This window comes from Peromyscus leucopus, chromosome 8b (assembly GCF_004664715.2).
Source record: "Peromyscus leucopus breed LL Stock chromosome 8b, UCI_PerLeu_2.1, whole genome shotgun sequence".
Classification (NCBI taxonomy): Eukaryota; Metazoa; Chordata; class Mammalia; order Rodentia; family Cricetidae; genus Peromyscus; species Peromyscus leucopus.
Window position 1 is genome coordinate 26,477,751 of NC_051086.1, and position 15,052 is coordinate 26,492,802.

Consider the following 15,052-nt stretch of genomic DNA (forward strand, 5'->3'; position numbering starts at 1 on the left):
AAGGATAACTCTGAAGGTCAATGAACTTCAGTTGTAAACAGTAGCATGCCAGCTAAGCCTTTTTCGCATTTTGCAACCCCCCTCAAGCTGGTGTAGTACCTACTTTTCAGGAATGGCTCTGTGCAACATTTATTTGCCTCCTGAAATTCATCTAGCCTTTTTGAAGATACCTCAAAATTTATGAGCCTGAATGTAGCCATTATTGAGGCCATCAGTTCTGCTCCTTGTTTGCTGTTTTTGTTTTCTGTTTTCTTTGTTTCTCAGTTGTTCTCTTGCAGACCTGCCAGCCTAAGTAGTGCTGGGATCAAGAAAAATGGGCCTTGGTGGTTCGTGTTCCTGGAGCCGTGTCCATGCCAGTGGACCGTAGCAGCTAGACACAGATGATGCTCACACGCTCCAGAAGAGACTCTGACATCGCTGTTGCCGTTGTTGCTGTTATAGCAGTGGTGGCCACTGCTGCTATTGTTTCTGGGATTGCTATTTCATATTTGGTTACTACAGCTAGCACAATGGAGACCCTGGCAGCAAAAGTAGCTACCACAGTTAGTTAATCTTTCTTCTTATTGGGCATGACAAATTTAATTCCACTTTTATACATTATAATTGGCTTTGAAAGTTGTAAAATTATTAAAACTCAAGTTCCATTTGCTTATGGGATACCACCTTACAAGGACTCCAATTTGCAGTAAGGCTCGTTTAAGAAGGGAATGGTTCAATTGCCTTTAGCCTCCTGGCTATGGGTGGGTTCGGACTTCTGTTGGTCTTTTCTGTGTCGCACAGATTGCAAGCCCAGTGCCACTTTGAGATCTTTGGCAGCAGTCACTCTACAGCTCACATGGTTGAGTCTGTATGATAATGAGTATTCAGAGACGGGTAATGCTTGGGGGGCTGCCACCAACCTAAGACAGAGCACTTGTGTGGCCTGGGCAAGTGTCTCTATGATGGGTAAGGTGGTCTGCTGGTCCCACGCAACCTAAGTCAGAAGCTCATTTAATAAAAAGGGGGGAACTGTGGGCGCCATGGGCCCTGGCCCCCGGCCCCTGACTGGGAGTGGCTGCAGCCTTGCTTGCTTGACCTTGATCAGATGTCCTCCCTATTCAGATTCCCTGCCGGTATCCACCCTTCTGAATGCTTAAGGGAAGTTCCTTGTTGTGTATCCTGCATTTTGGGCGTTAACTACTTAGATGCAATAATGTAGAACATTGAGTCTGGAATGTAGACCATTGACAGCGAACTTCTGCCATCCGGGGGTTCCTCCATTTGTGCTGTAAGCCTGTACGTATTTAAGGTTTCTTCCCTCTTTCAATAAATGGCATTCGACATCCAATCGTACGGATGACCCGCTGTCTTTTGTCTCTATTTTTTAATCCGCAGCCCTTCGCTCGGACATGGTGAACGGTTATCGGTAATGCGGGCGTTACCGCTACATGACCCATCTCCCCAGCCCCTCCACCTTATTTTGGGACAAATTCTCTCTGTGCTAGCTGGTTTTTATGTCAACTTGACACAAACTAGAGTCATCTGAGAGGAGGGAACCTCAGTTGAGAAAATGCCTCCAGAAGATCTCACTATAGGCAAGCCTGTTATTAATTTTTTTTCTTTTTATTGTAATGTAGTCTGACTTTTTTGGAGCATCAGCCCCCAAATAATGACACAGAGACTTATTATTAATTATGAAAGCTTGGCTTTAGCTTAGGCTTTTCCCCAATTAGCTCTTATAACTTAGTTAACCTGTTTTTATTAATCTATGTTCTGTCATGTGGCTCAGTTACCTCTCCTCTGTACCATATGTCCAACTTCCTCAGTGGCTCACTGGCATCTCTCACCTGCCTAGATTCATCTCCCCAGTCCTGCTCCCTGACCAGAAGTCCCACCTATTCTCTCCTGCCTAGCTATTGGCCATTCAGCTCTTTATTAAACCAGTCACAGTGACACATCTTCACACAGTGTAAACAAATATTCCAAAACAGTTTGTCTGTTTTGAGACAGGGTCTCACATCTGACTCCTGGAACTCACTGTGTATACTAGACTTGCCATGAACTCACAAAGATCTGCCTGACTCTGTCTCCTCAGTATTCGAGTACTAGGATTAGAGGCATGTGACACCACATCTGGCTGCCATTTTCTTGATTAGTGATTGATGTGAGGGACTGTCTTAGTTAGGGTTTCTATTGCACCATAACCAAAAAGCAAGTTGGGGAGGAAAGGACTTGTTAAGCTTGCACTTCAGCATTGCTGTTCATCACTGAGGAAGTCAGGACAGGAGCTCAAACAGGGTAGGATCCTGGAGGAGGAGCTGATGCAGAGTCCAGGGAAGGGAGCTGGTTACTGGCTTGCTCCCCTCTCCCCCCAGACAGGGTTTCTCTGTGTAGCTTTGTGCCTTTCCTGGAACTCACTTGGTAGCCCAGGCTGGCCTCGAACTCACAGAGATCCACCTGGCTCTGCCTCCCGAGTGCTGGGATTAAAGGCGTGCACCACCACCGACCGGCCCCCAACTTCTGTCTTAGTTAGGGTTTCTACTGCTGTGAAGAGACACCATGACCATAACAATTCTTATAAAGGAAAACATTTAATTAGGGCTGGCTTACAGTTTCAGAGGTTTAGTCCATCATCATGGCAGGGAGCATGGCGGACATGCAGGTAGACGTGGTACTGCAGAAGGAGCTGCTACATGTTGATATGCTGATATGAAGTAGACTGTGACATTGGGAGTGGCTTGAGCAAAAGAGACCTCAAAGCCCACCCCCACAGTGATGCACTTCCTCCAACAAGGCCACACCTCTTAATAGTGCCACTCCCTTTGCAGGCCATTTTCTTCCAAACCCCCACAGGGGCCCAGCCTATTTTAGGTAGTGTTATCTCTAGACTGGTGGTTCTGTGTTGTTGGAGTTTTCTTTAGACCACCAACTTCTCCAAAATAAAGACACAGAGACTTATTAATTATCAATGCTCAGCCTTAACTTAGGCTTGTCCCACTAGTTCTTTTAACTTAATTTTTTAAAATAATTATTTACTTGTTTTATGTATATGAGTGCTTTGTTGACTTTATGCCAGAAGAGGGCATTAGATCCTACTGTAGATGGTTGTGAACCACCATGTGGTTGCTGGGAATTGAACTCAGAACCTCTAAGAGCAGCCAGTGCTCTTAACCACTGAACCATCTCTCCAGCCCCCTTTTAACTTAATTTAACCTGTTTCTACTCATCTACATTTTAAAAAAAGATTTATTTATTTATTATGTATACAGTGTTCTGTTTGCATGTATCCCTGCAGGCCAGAAGAGGGAGCCAGATCTCATTACAGATGGTTGTGAGCCACCATGTGGGTGCTGGGAATTGAACTCAGGACCTCTAGAAGAACAGCCAGTGTTCTTAACCTCTGAGCCACCTCTCCAGCCCCTCTACTCATCTACATTTTGGCTTAGGGCTTTTTACCTTTCTTTCATTCTGTATGTCCTACTTTCCTGCTTCATGTCTGGTTGGCTGGCCCCTGGCATCTCTTTGGCGTCTCTTTTTCTTTCTCCTCAGAGCCAAAATTCCTCCCCCTACTTACTCTCCTTGCCCAGAAGTCCCTTCTATACCTCCTTCCTTGCTATTGGCCATTCAGCTGTTTATTAGAGCAATCAGGTGTCTTAGGCAGGCAAGGTGAAGCAGTAACACATCTTTACATAGTTAAACAAATGCAAACATCATTACATAGTTAAATATTCTGCAACATTTCTGGGTTCGGTAAGAAAGCAGGCTGAGCAAGCCAGTAAGCATCACTCTTCCACGTTCTCAGCATCAGCTCAGCTGCCTCCAGGTTACTGCCCTGACTTCCTTCAATGATGGACTACTATATAGTCCAAATAAACCCTTTCCTCCCCAACTGGGTGTTTCATCAGAGCAATAATGACCCTCTGATGCTCTCTGATTGGTCTGCTAGCTGGCCTGTGGACTTCTGACTTGTGTGTGTGTGTGTGTGTGTGTGTGTGTGTGTCCGTGTCCTATCTCTACTTCCCTTCTCCCTTAGGAAGCACAGGGATTACAGATGCTTGAGCTATGTATGCATCCTGCTTGGGCATGGTTCTGGGCACTAGAACCTAGGTCCCCACATGAGAGGTAGACACTTCTACTCAGCCGTCTTCCTGGTCTAGCCTCTGTTCTTTGAGACAGACTTTTGTTATGTAACCCAGCTGACCTCAAATTCAACAATCCTCCACATGAGCCACCATGTCAAGGTTATAAATTATTAGTTAATTAAAAATAAAATACCTTTCCCTCCCTCAAATTCAAAACAGATTGTCCCCTGGGTATTCCTGGGGCAGTGTTAAGGAATCTTAAGAGGATATCAGGGTGCTGGAGAGATGACTCAGTAGTTAAGAGTACTGACTGCTCTTCCAGAGGACCTGGGTTCAATTCCAGCACCCACATGGCAGCTCACAACTGTCTGTAACTCCGGTATACAACACTCTCACATAGACATACATTCGGGCAAAATACCAATGCACACAAAATAAAAATAAATAAGTCATTTTAAAAACAACAGGACATGATGTTCACCTTTCATGTCAGATAACACGTTCCTGACGTCCGGGACAGGAATGTGACACACTCAAGCCACATAGGAAACTATGAAGAACGAGTCTGAACTCTACCTGGGCAACTTCCCCCGTCTTCTGGGCTTTTTGGCCATGGTGAGGGCAAAGAGTGGGATTCCCACATGATGTCTTTTTTCAGAATAATGGACTTGCTTAGACAGAGGCACAGGCTGGGGATATCAGACTGATGGAATGCATATGATTAATCCAGCCTGCTAATTCATTGAAGATAATGTAACAAAATGTATTGGTTTCATCCTTATCATCATTTGTGTGTGTGTGTGTGTGTGTGTGTGTGTGTGTGTGTGCATGCATGCATACCTGTGGATGCGCATGTGAGCATGCTCGTGTGTGCATGAAGCAAGAGGAAGACAGCAGTATCTTCCTTATTGCCTGGAGATAGCATCTCGTACTGAACCAGAGGCTTCCTGTTTCCCCTAGGCCAGCAAGCTCCCAGGTCTGCCTATTTCCACCCACTCTAACACTGGGATTACAGGCTTTTCCAGCCCTGTCCAGCTTTTTATGTAGGTGCTGGAGATTCAGATTCAAGTGTTCACATTTGCAAAGCAAGGACTATTACCAACTGAGCCATTTCTCCACTCCCTATTATTGTTACTTTATTTTTAAAAATTGACTCATTTTATGAGTACAGGTGGTTTGTGTGCATGTGTGTTCGTGCATCATGTGCATGTCTGGGACCTGTGTGGGCATCAGATCCCCTGGAACTGGAGCTACAGATGACTGTGAGCTGCCATGTGGGTGCTGGGAGCTGAACCCGGGTCCTCTGGTAGAGCAGCTGGTGCTCTTCACCACCGAGTCCTCTCTCCAACCGCTCTGCCCCCCCATTGCTATTTTTACATGAAATCTCATGTATCTCAGGCTGGCTTCTTACTTTGTCAAGAATGACCTTGAACGTCTAATTCTCCTGCCTCCAGTTCTTGAGTTTTGGGATTCCAAGCATGTACTACCATCTCCATTTATTCAGTACAGAGGACTGAACCCAGAGCCTATACATGCTGGGCAAGCGCCTTATTAACTGAGCCACATTCCTATTCCCCACATTTAAGTCTTTTTCGATGTAGTTACTTTTATGTGTGTGCGTGTGTCTGTGTGAGGTTTTTTATACTGTGTGCATTCATAGAGGCCAGAAAAGGGCATCAGATCCCCTAGAACTGGAGTTACAAGTGGATGTGAGCCACCATGTGGGTGCTGGGAACTAATCCAGGTCCTCTGGAAGAGCACCAAGTGCTCTTAACCACGGCACCATCTCTCTACCTCCCTTTCCCATTTTTTCATACAATATATTTTGATTGTGTTTTTTTCCTCCCCCAATTCCTCCCGGATTCTCCTTACCACCTTCCTGCCCACCCAACTTTATGTTCTTTTTCTCCCTCATTTAAAACCAAATAATGGGCAGTGGTGGCACACACCTTTAATCTCAGCACTTGGGAGGCAGAACCAGGTGGATCTCTGTGAGTTCGAGGTCAGCCTGGTCTACAGAGCAAGACCCAGGACAGACACCAAAGTTACACAGAGAAACCCGGTCTCGAAAAAACAAAAAACAAAAAAAAAACAAAAAAAAAAAAAAAGAAAAAAAGAAAAAAAAATCTCACCCAAATCTGGGCCTGGATAAGAGCATGCACTACAGAAGACCAGAGTTCGATTCCCAGTACCCACACCAGGTGGCTTACAACCACCTGCAACTCCAACTCCAGAAGATCCAACTCTTCCAGCCTTCATGGGCACCTGCCCACACATGCACATACCCACACAACACATGCACATAATTAAAAATAATAAAATTAAAATAAAAAAATAAAATAAATGGGCTGGAGGAAAGGCTCTTTGGTTATGAGCACTGGCTGCACTTCCAGAGGACCCGGGTTCAACTCCTAGCACCCACAAGGCAGTTCCAGGGGATCTGGCCTCTGAGAGCACTGCATGCAAATGGTACACAGACATACATACAGACAAAATAAATAGAAAAAAATAAATAAGCAAAAACAAAAGCAAGGAACAGGAACACACACACACACAAACTCCACATAAATGAAGATCAGAACAAACAAGTAAAAGACAAGAAATGTCAAAACAAAGCAAAAACAGATGAAAAGGTCTACAAAATACTATTGAGTTTGTTTTCTGTTGGCCGACTCCTCCTGGGCATGGGCCCACCCTGAAGAGTAGTTGATGTACCCAGTGAGACGCCATTGGAGAAAACAGATTTTTCCTCTGCCAGTAGGTATCAGTTGCATATAGCTCTTTGTTTTGGGGTAGGAGCCTGTGCCCATTTCTCCTTCTCAGTGCTGGGGCCCTGTCTGGCTTGGACCTGTGCAGGCTGTGTGTGCTGCCACAGTCTGTGCTCATATGTGTATCATCCCAGTTGTGTCGGAAAGACACTGTTTCATTGGAGTCCTCCATCACCCTGGCTCCTAGAGTCTTTCTGTCTCTTCTTCCAAATAGATCCCTGAGCTTTGAGGGAAGCCAGACTCTACATTTTATTAAATAGTATGTATTAATCATTTTCTTCCCCATGGATATGTCACCAAAATATTCTAAGCCCTGATAATAGTGTTTTCTAGGTATTGCTTATGACCAAAGTCACACATAGCAGGAGACTGGCGTTTTCTGTGTCCTGCCTTAGGGCTTTCCAACCTCCAGGGTCTGTCTCCAGCACATCCCAGGGTCTCCAGCCTAGGGTATCTAATAAGATCTTTTCTCTGAAACCAATCAGATGAAAACAGTGGCTTGGGAGATGCTTATGGGTAAAGTGCCTGTTTCAGAACAGTGAGAACTGCCCCGCAGGTAAAGGCTCTTGCTGGGATCCACACGTGGAAGGAGAGAAAGAAAGAACTCCCACAGTGTCTTCTGACCCCCACCTACGCACAAAATAATTGTGATACAAACACCACCACCAAAGCATGAGAAGCAGACTTTGAATCTCCGGCACCACGTAAGGAGGATGGTGGTGGTACCTTCTGTAACCCCAATGCTGTCAGGAGGACACAGGCCAATTTAGTGAGCTCTATGTTCAGGGAGAGACCTTGTCTCAAAAAGATAAGTAGTGTACACACACACCACACACAAACACACACCATACACATAGGCCACACATACCACACTCACATACACATACTACACACACACTATATACACACACACACCACACCAACACACACATACACCACACACCACACAGACACCATATACACACTCACACAGCACATACCACACACATATCACATACATATACATACACACCACATAACACACACACCACAAATATATAGCCTCCCCCCCCCCCCCACACACACACCACAGAGTGGAAAAAAAAGGCAAGGCCAAAATTCAGCCAAGTTAGAAAGCAAACTCCTTTTCATGTGAAGCCTTCCTCACGCACGGGTGAGCAGTCCCAGAGACCAACCTTAGGCACTACCGCCACCAGGAGTTCAAATGAGTCAGTGTCTGTACTGAAGCCACCTCTTCCTGACACTCACTGAGCGGGTGACTCACAGGCTGTGAACATGAAGGGATCAGTCACAAAGCTCCCTGTGTTCCAGCATGTAATGTGTGTACCATAGCACATCTCCACCCCCCACTGATTGATCTCCCTCCCTCCCTCCCCCCTCTCTTTCTCCCTCCCTCCCTCCCTCTCTCTCTCCCTTCCTTCCTTCTTTCTTCTCTTCTTTTTTTCTAGACAGGGTTTCTCTGTGTAGCTTTGTACCTTTCCTAGATCTCACTCTGTAGACCAGGCTAGCTTCAAACTCACAGAGATCCGCCTGCCTCTGCCTCCCGAGTGCTGGGACTAAAGGCGTACACCACCACCACTGCCTGGCTGGCCGTTCGTTTTTTTGTTTTTTGTGACTTAGATATGGTTTGAGTGTGTCCCATAAGGTTCATGTGTTGGAAGTTTAAGAAGACATAAGGCCCCATGGGAGGTCCCTTGGTCAGTGGAGGTGTCCTTGGGAGGGATTAAGGTAGCGCTCCCTAGAGCCACAGTCAGTTAGTTCTCCAGAAGTTATTATAAAAGGCTGGCTCCTGCTGGATGTGGGGGCCCCTGCTGGGCGTGGGGGCCCCTGCTGGGTGTGGGGCCTCCTGCTGGATGTGGGGGCCCCTGCTGGGCGTGGGGGCCCCTGCTGGGCGTGGGGGCCCCTGCTGGGTGTGGGGGCCCCTGCTGGATGTGGGGGCCCCTGCTGGGCGTGGGGGCCCCTGCTGGGCGTGGGGGCCCCTGCTGGGCGTGGGGGCCCCTGCTGGGCGTGGGGGCCCCTGCTGGGTGTGGGGGCCTCTGCTGGGTGTGGGGCACTTGCTTCTAATCCCAGCACCCAGGAGGCAGTAGTAGACGGATCTCTGAGTTTGAGGTCAAGCTGGTCTACATGGAGAGATCTTGTCTCAAATATTACCCTCCCCCCCCCCAAAAAAAAGAGTGGCCCCAGACCGTGCCTGTTCTCTGCCTTCCGTGTGGAAAGTCCCTCCCCTCCACTGTGTACAACACCACCGTCACCAGGCCCTGCGCAGACACACTGGCGCCATGCCCTGGACTTTTAGAATAGCAAGCTACCGAAGTAAGTAACCCCTTTCCTTCGAATTCCTTAGCCTCCAGGATTTTGTGGACAGCAACAGCAACACTACTAATCTGAGGTTTGTTGTTCCACTGGCTCAACTGTCTGTGCTGCTGTGAAGAAACCCTATGATCCTTTCAAGACAGGCCTTTGGAAGCACCAGTGAAGAAGACTCAGTTTGGGTTGTTAGCACTTCAAACATAAAAATAAAGTTCTTTACCACATTAACCAGTTGCTAATTGGTTTTTCCAGGAATGCATGAAATGTAGTGCACAGACGTCCTAAGGGAGACCAGTCCTCCAGTTTGCTCCTCAAGGTGGAGTGAAAAGTTAGTTTTGAGTTTTCCCCACAAGTGGGACAGGAAGCAAAGACTAAGAGGAGACAGAAATTGGTGCAGAAATTGGAAGATGGCAAGACAGAGCTCTTCCTGTAGGGATGATGTACATACCTGGGGGGCTGAGGCAGGAGGATCATGAGTTCAAAGCTAGCTGTGTAGGAAGCCCCTGTCTCTAAAACCACAAAGAATAAAAAAAAAAAAAGAAAGAAAGAAAGAAAGAAAGACGAATTTCCTGGCTTCTTAGCTAAAAGTGCAAAGGTAGAATCAGATGTCTGAGATCCAGTTAAGTCCTGTGTTGCCCCCCAAAGGCTGGTGTGCTGGAGGTTTACTAAGACATAGGGCTCCTCTGGAGGTTCCTTAGTCAGGGGAGACAGTCCTGAGCCGAGTCATTCTCCAGAATGTGAGTCAGTCCCTGGCTGTTCTCAGTGCTCCTGGCCGTTCTCAGTGCTCCTGGCCGTTCTCAGTGCTCCTGGCTGTTCTCAGTGCTCCCTCACTTGGCTCTGTGGTGCTGTCCCTGGCTGTTCTCAGTGCTCCCTCACTTGGCTCTGCGGTGCTGTCCCTGGCTGTTCTCAGTGCTCCCTCACTTGGCTCTGCGGTGCTGTCCCTGGCTGTTCTCAGTGCTCCTCACTTGGCTCTGCGGTGCTGTCCTTGACTGTTCTCAGTGCTCCCTCACTTGGCTCTGTGGTGCTGTCCCTGGCTGTTCTTAGTGCTCCTCACTTGGCTCTGTGGTGCTGTCCCTGGCCGTTCTCCCTCACCGAGACCTGAGAGCTGCAGCCTCACAGCTGACCAGCATCCCAGTAACCATATCTCCTGGTTTGGGTCAGAGGAGCTTACTTTTCTGTTTTGCCTTATTAAGTTTCTTTGTGTGTGTAGGTGTGTGTGTTTTCACATGTACAGATACATGTGCATGTGTGTGTGCATGTGGAGGCCAGGGGGTGACGATGTTAGGGTCTTCCTCAATTTTTCTCCACATTTATTTATTTGTTTATTTTTAATTTAATTTTTTTTTGTTTTGGTTTTTCGAGACAGGGTTTCTCTCTGTAGCTTTGGCGCCTGTCCTGGAACTCACTCTGTAGACCAGGCTGGCCTCGAACTCACAGAGATCTACCTGCCTCTGCCTCCCGAGTGCTGGGATTAAAGGCTTGTGGCACCATGCCTTTAAAGTTTTTTTTTTTTTTTAGAGATTTATCTTTAAATAATTTTAAAAATATTTTAAAGGTTTATTTATTTATTTATTTATTTATTTATTTATTTATTTATTTATTTATTTATTATGTATACAGTATTCTGCCTGCATGTGTCCATGCAGGCCAGAAGAGGGCGCCAGATATCATTACTAGTGGTTGTGAGCCACCATGTGGTTGCTGGGAATTGAACTCAGGACCTCCGGAAGAACAGTTGGTGCTTTTAACCACTGAGCCATCTCTCCAGCCCCTAAAAATATTTTTTTATTTTTAGAGATTTTTTAATTTTATGTGACGAGTGTTCTGCCTGTATTATGTATGTATACATATATGTATGTGTATGCATGCATGTATGTACACCACCACTAAGGTTAGTATCAGCCAGTTATGGTGGTACCCTGTAATCTTAGCAACCTGGAGAATATAGAAAGATCTCAAGTTCAAGACCAGGCTGTGCTCCAGAGTGAGACTTCGTTTCGAAAAATCAAAAGCAGGATGGATTGTGGTGATACACCGATATCCCAGCACCCAGCAGGTTGAGGCAGGAGGATTGCCACACAAAGGCGATAATCTATGGCTACACAGTACAATCCTGTCTCAAGAAAGCAAAGACTGAGCAGGAGACCCAAGAAATTGGAATCCTATGGTGGATTCCAGGGTGGCCTCAAACTTGGGATGCTTCTGCCTCAGCGTCCAGAGGACTGACATGAAATCCTCCTTTCTGGGTCTGAGAAGAGGACCTGGCAGCTAAGAGCACTTGCAGCTCTTGCAGAGGGCCCAGTTTGGGTGACTCCTGACCATCTGAAACTCCAGATCCAGAGGCTTCAATGTCCTCTCTAGGCCTCTGTAGGCACCTGCACACATGCGCATATCCACACAAGACACATATAATTTTTAATTATTTTAAAACCTTTCTTTATGGGGTTGAGGAGACGGCTCAGTGGGATAAGTCTTTGGGGTGGGAAGTGTGAGGACCCAGGTTCAGATCGTCAGAACACATACAAAGCCAGTGTGGTGGAGCACATCTGTAATTCCAGGGCTCCTCCAGTGGGATGGGAGAGAAGCAGGAGAATTCCCAGAGGGCTTTACGCCAGCCAGCCTGGCACACACAGCCACAGGCACGAGACCGTGCTTCAAAGGGGAGAAGGTGAGTACTGACACCCAGGCTTGTTCCCTGACCTCACATTCGTGCCACAGTGTGCCACATGCACACCCACACTGCTTTGTGATACACACCAAAACATTTCCAGGCAAGACCTTTTGGAGGTTGCTGTCCACAATTAAAGAAGTCTCAAAAGAACCAAAGCCTTGGCCTCTGGTGGACTGGTTAGCCTCTTCAGCTAGGCTTCAGAGAGCCTTGCGGGAATGGAGTTGGAGGAGAAGTGGGTAGGGTTGGAATCTAGGGTGGGGAGGGAGGGTTCTCAGCAGCCCAGCTGAGGGTCCTGCAATGTTAACACCCTCCACCACCTTCCTCCCTCCTCCTGCTTCTTAGATCTCAGGCTTTCCCTCCAAAGCCTTGCTTGCTTGTGGACATGGAAAGAAAGGCTAGTTGGGTCTGGAGCCAACTCCAGGCTGCTTCCTACTTTCTGGAGCTTCCTCTGAAGTTCAGCGACTCTGAACCCTTGTTCTCAGCACCACGTTTATCAGCCCTTTAGAATTTTCCAAAGTGGCTTCATTTTGATCTCCCACATGCCCCTATTGTTCCTCATTAAGAGGGCAGCTGTACTGGGGAGTTTGATATATTTTAACCACTGACTTTTCCCCTTCCTCCCCCTCCTGTAAACATCAGTCCCCACAGACAGCATGCTGAGAGCCACACCTGTATTACCAGGTAATCTGATGGGCTGAGAAAACCCCTCCCCTCTGGTACCGATCACTGTCTTCTATGACAAGACACAGGCGGGCACCATGGGACAACAGAAAGTTCCTTTTAGATGTGCTTCATACAACATGGAGTCTAAACATGAAAGTGGGGCTGCTGAGAGGGCCCAGTGGCACTTGCCACCAAACCCAAGGAGCTGAATTCAGTCCCTGAAGCCTACAGAGTAAAAGGAGAGAGACTTCTGCAAGTTGTCCACTCATCTTCACATGCCCCTGGGGGAGGGTATGAGCGTGTACACACACACACACACACACACACACTCAATCAATCAATGTAATAACATTAATGTAATAGCTAGACTTGATGGCACAAGCCTATAACTTCATCTTGAGAGGCTGAGGCTTAGGAGTTGGGCTGGAGAGTGAATCTGAGACTCGCTTGGGCTGCACAGCAGTAACACCCAGTCTCCAAGAAACAAAAGCACATGAAGTACACGGAATCCTGAAACTGCCATAAGGGGAAAACACAGGCTGAAGTGGAAAGCAGAAAGATGTGAGGGTGTAAGAAGAGACTCCAGTGTCAGTATGGTTCTCCACGGAGCAGCTGCCAAGATGGAGTTGGACTGTGATGGGCTTATGGGAAGGAAATCCCCAAGAAGGATGAAGGGAAGGAGGCACTGAGGGGAACTAGTCTTCAGATCTCAATGCAGGTCTAACAGCAGTGAGGGGAAGGAGGGGAACTGGGCGGGAAGAGACTCACACTGGGCAGGGAAATGGTGTTTGCCTAGTTTGTACAGGGCCTCAGTTCCATGCTCAGCATTCACTGTCAAACAGATGGACAACAGACAGACAAGGTCCCTATGGATGTCACAGGCATTTGTGAACATATCACCCTAAAGTCAACACCCTCAACATGTGGCTTCAGTTACCCAAGCAAGGGAGTGACACTCACAACAGTCCTTTCTTATTTTATTTATCCTTGAACGTGTGTTTGTCTCTGTGTATCTATGTACACATGGAGGCAGCCACCCTCCGAGTCCAGAAGAAGGCACTGGGTGCTCTGGAGCTGGGGTTCCAGGTGGTTGTGAGCTGCCCGACAAGGTTGCTGGGAACTGAACTTGGGTTTTCTGAAGAGCTGTGAGCCGTCTCTCCAGCCCCAACAACAGTGTTTTTATTCCATTTTAGTGAGGTTTACTATTGCTATGATGAAACATCATGACCAAGCAACTTGGAGAGTGTCATAGTTAGGGTTTCTATCGCTGTGAAGAGACACCATGACCCTGGTAACTCTTTTTTTTTTTTTTTAATTTTATTTATTTTATTTTACAATACCATTCAGTTCTACATATCAGCCATGGGTTCCCTTATTCTCCCCCCTCCCACCCCCTCCCCTTGCCCCCAGCCCACCCCCCATTTCCACCTCTTCCAGGGCAAAGCCTCCCCCAAGGACTGCGATCAACCTGGTAGACTCAGTCCAGGCAGGTCCAGTCCCTTCCTCCCAGACTGAGCCAAGTGTCCCTGCATAAGCTCCGACCCTGGTAACTCTTATAAGGAAAACATTTAACTAGGGCTGGCTTACAGTTCAGAGGTTCAGTCCATTATCATCATGGCAGGAAGCATGGCAGCATGCAGTCAGATATGGTGCTGGAGAGGTAGCTGAAAGTTCTACATCTGGATCCATAGGCAACAGGAGGGAGAGGGAGAGGGAGAGGGAGAGGGAGAGGGAGAGGGAGAGGGAGAGGGAGAGGGAGAGGGAGAGGGAGAGGGAGAGGGAGAGGGAGAGGGAGAGGGAGAGGGAGAGGGAGAGAGACTGGGCCTGGTTTAGGTATTTGAAACTTCAAAGCTGGCTCCCCAGTGACACACCTCCTCCAGCAAGGCCACACCTCCTAATAGAGCCACTCCCTGGTGACCAAGCATTCAAGTCTATAAGCCTTTGGGGGCCGTTCCTATTCAAACCACCACAGGAAAGAGTTTATTTCACTCATAATTCCATATAACAGTTCATCATCAAAAGCAGTGAGGAAGCCGGGCGGTGGTGGCACACACCTTTAATCTCAGCACTTGGGAGGCAGAGACAGGTGGATCTCTGTGAGTTAGAGGCCAGCCTGGTCTACAGAGCGAGAACCCTGTTTCAAAAAACCAAAACCAACAATAACAATAAGAAAGCAGTGAGGGCAGGAACCTGCAGTCAGGCGCTGATGCAGAGGCCATGGAGGGGAGCTGCTTACTGGCTTGTTCCCCATGGCTTGCTCAGCCTGCTTTCTTATAGAATCCAGGACACCAGCCCAGGGGTGGCCCCACTTAAGAGTGGGCTGGGCCCTCCTCATCAATCACTAATAAAGAAAATGCTTTTCTTTCTTTCTTTCTTTCTTTCTTTCTTTCTTTCTTTCTTTCTTTCTTTCTTTCTTTCTTTCTTTCTTTCTTTCTTTCTTTCTTTCTTTCTTTCTTTCCTTCTCTCTCTCTCTCTCTCTCTCTCTCTCTCTCTCTCTCTCTCTCTCTCTCTCTCTCTCTCTCTCTCTCCCTCCCTCCCTCCCTCCCTCCCTCCCTCCTAGACAGGGTTTCTCTGTAGAC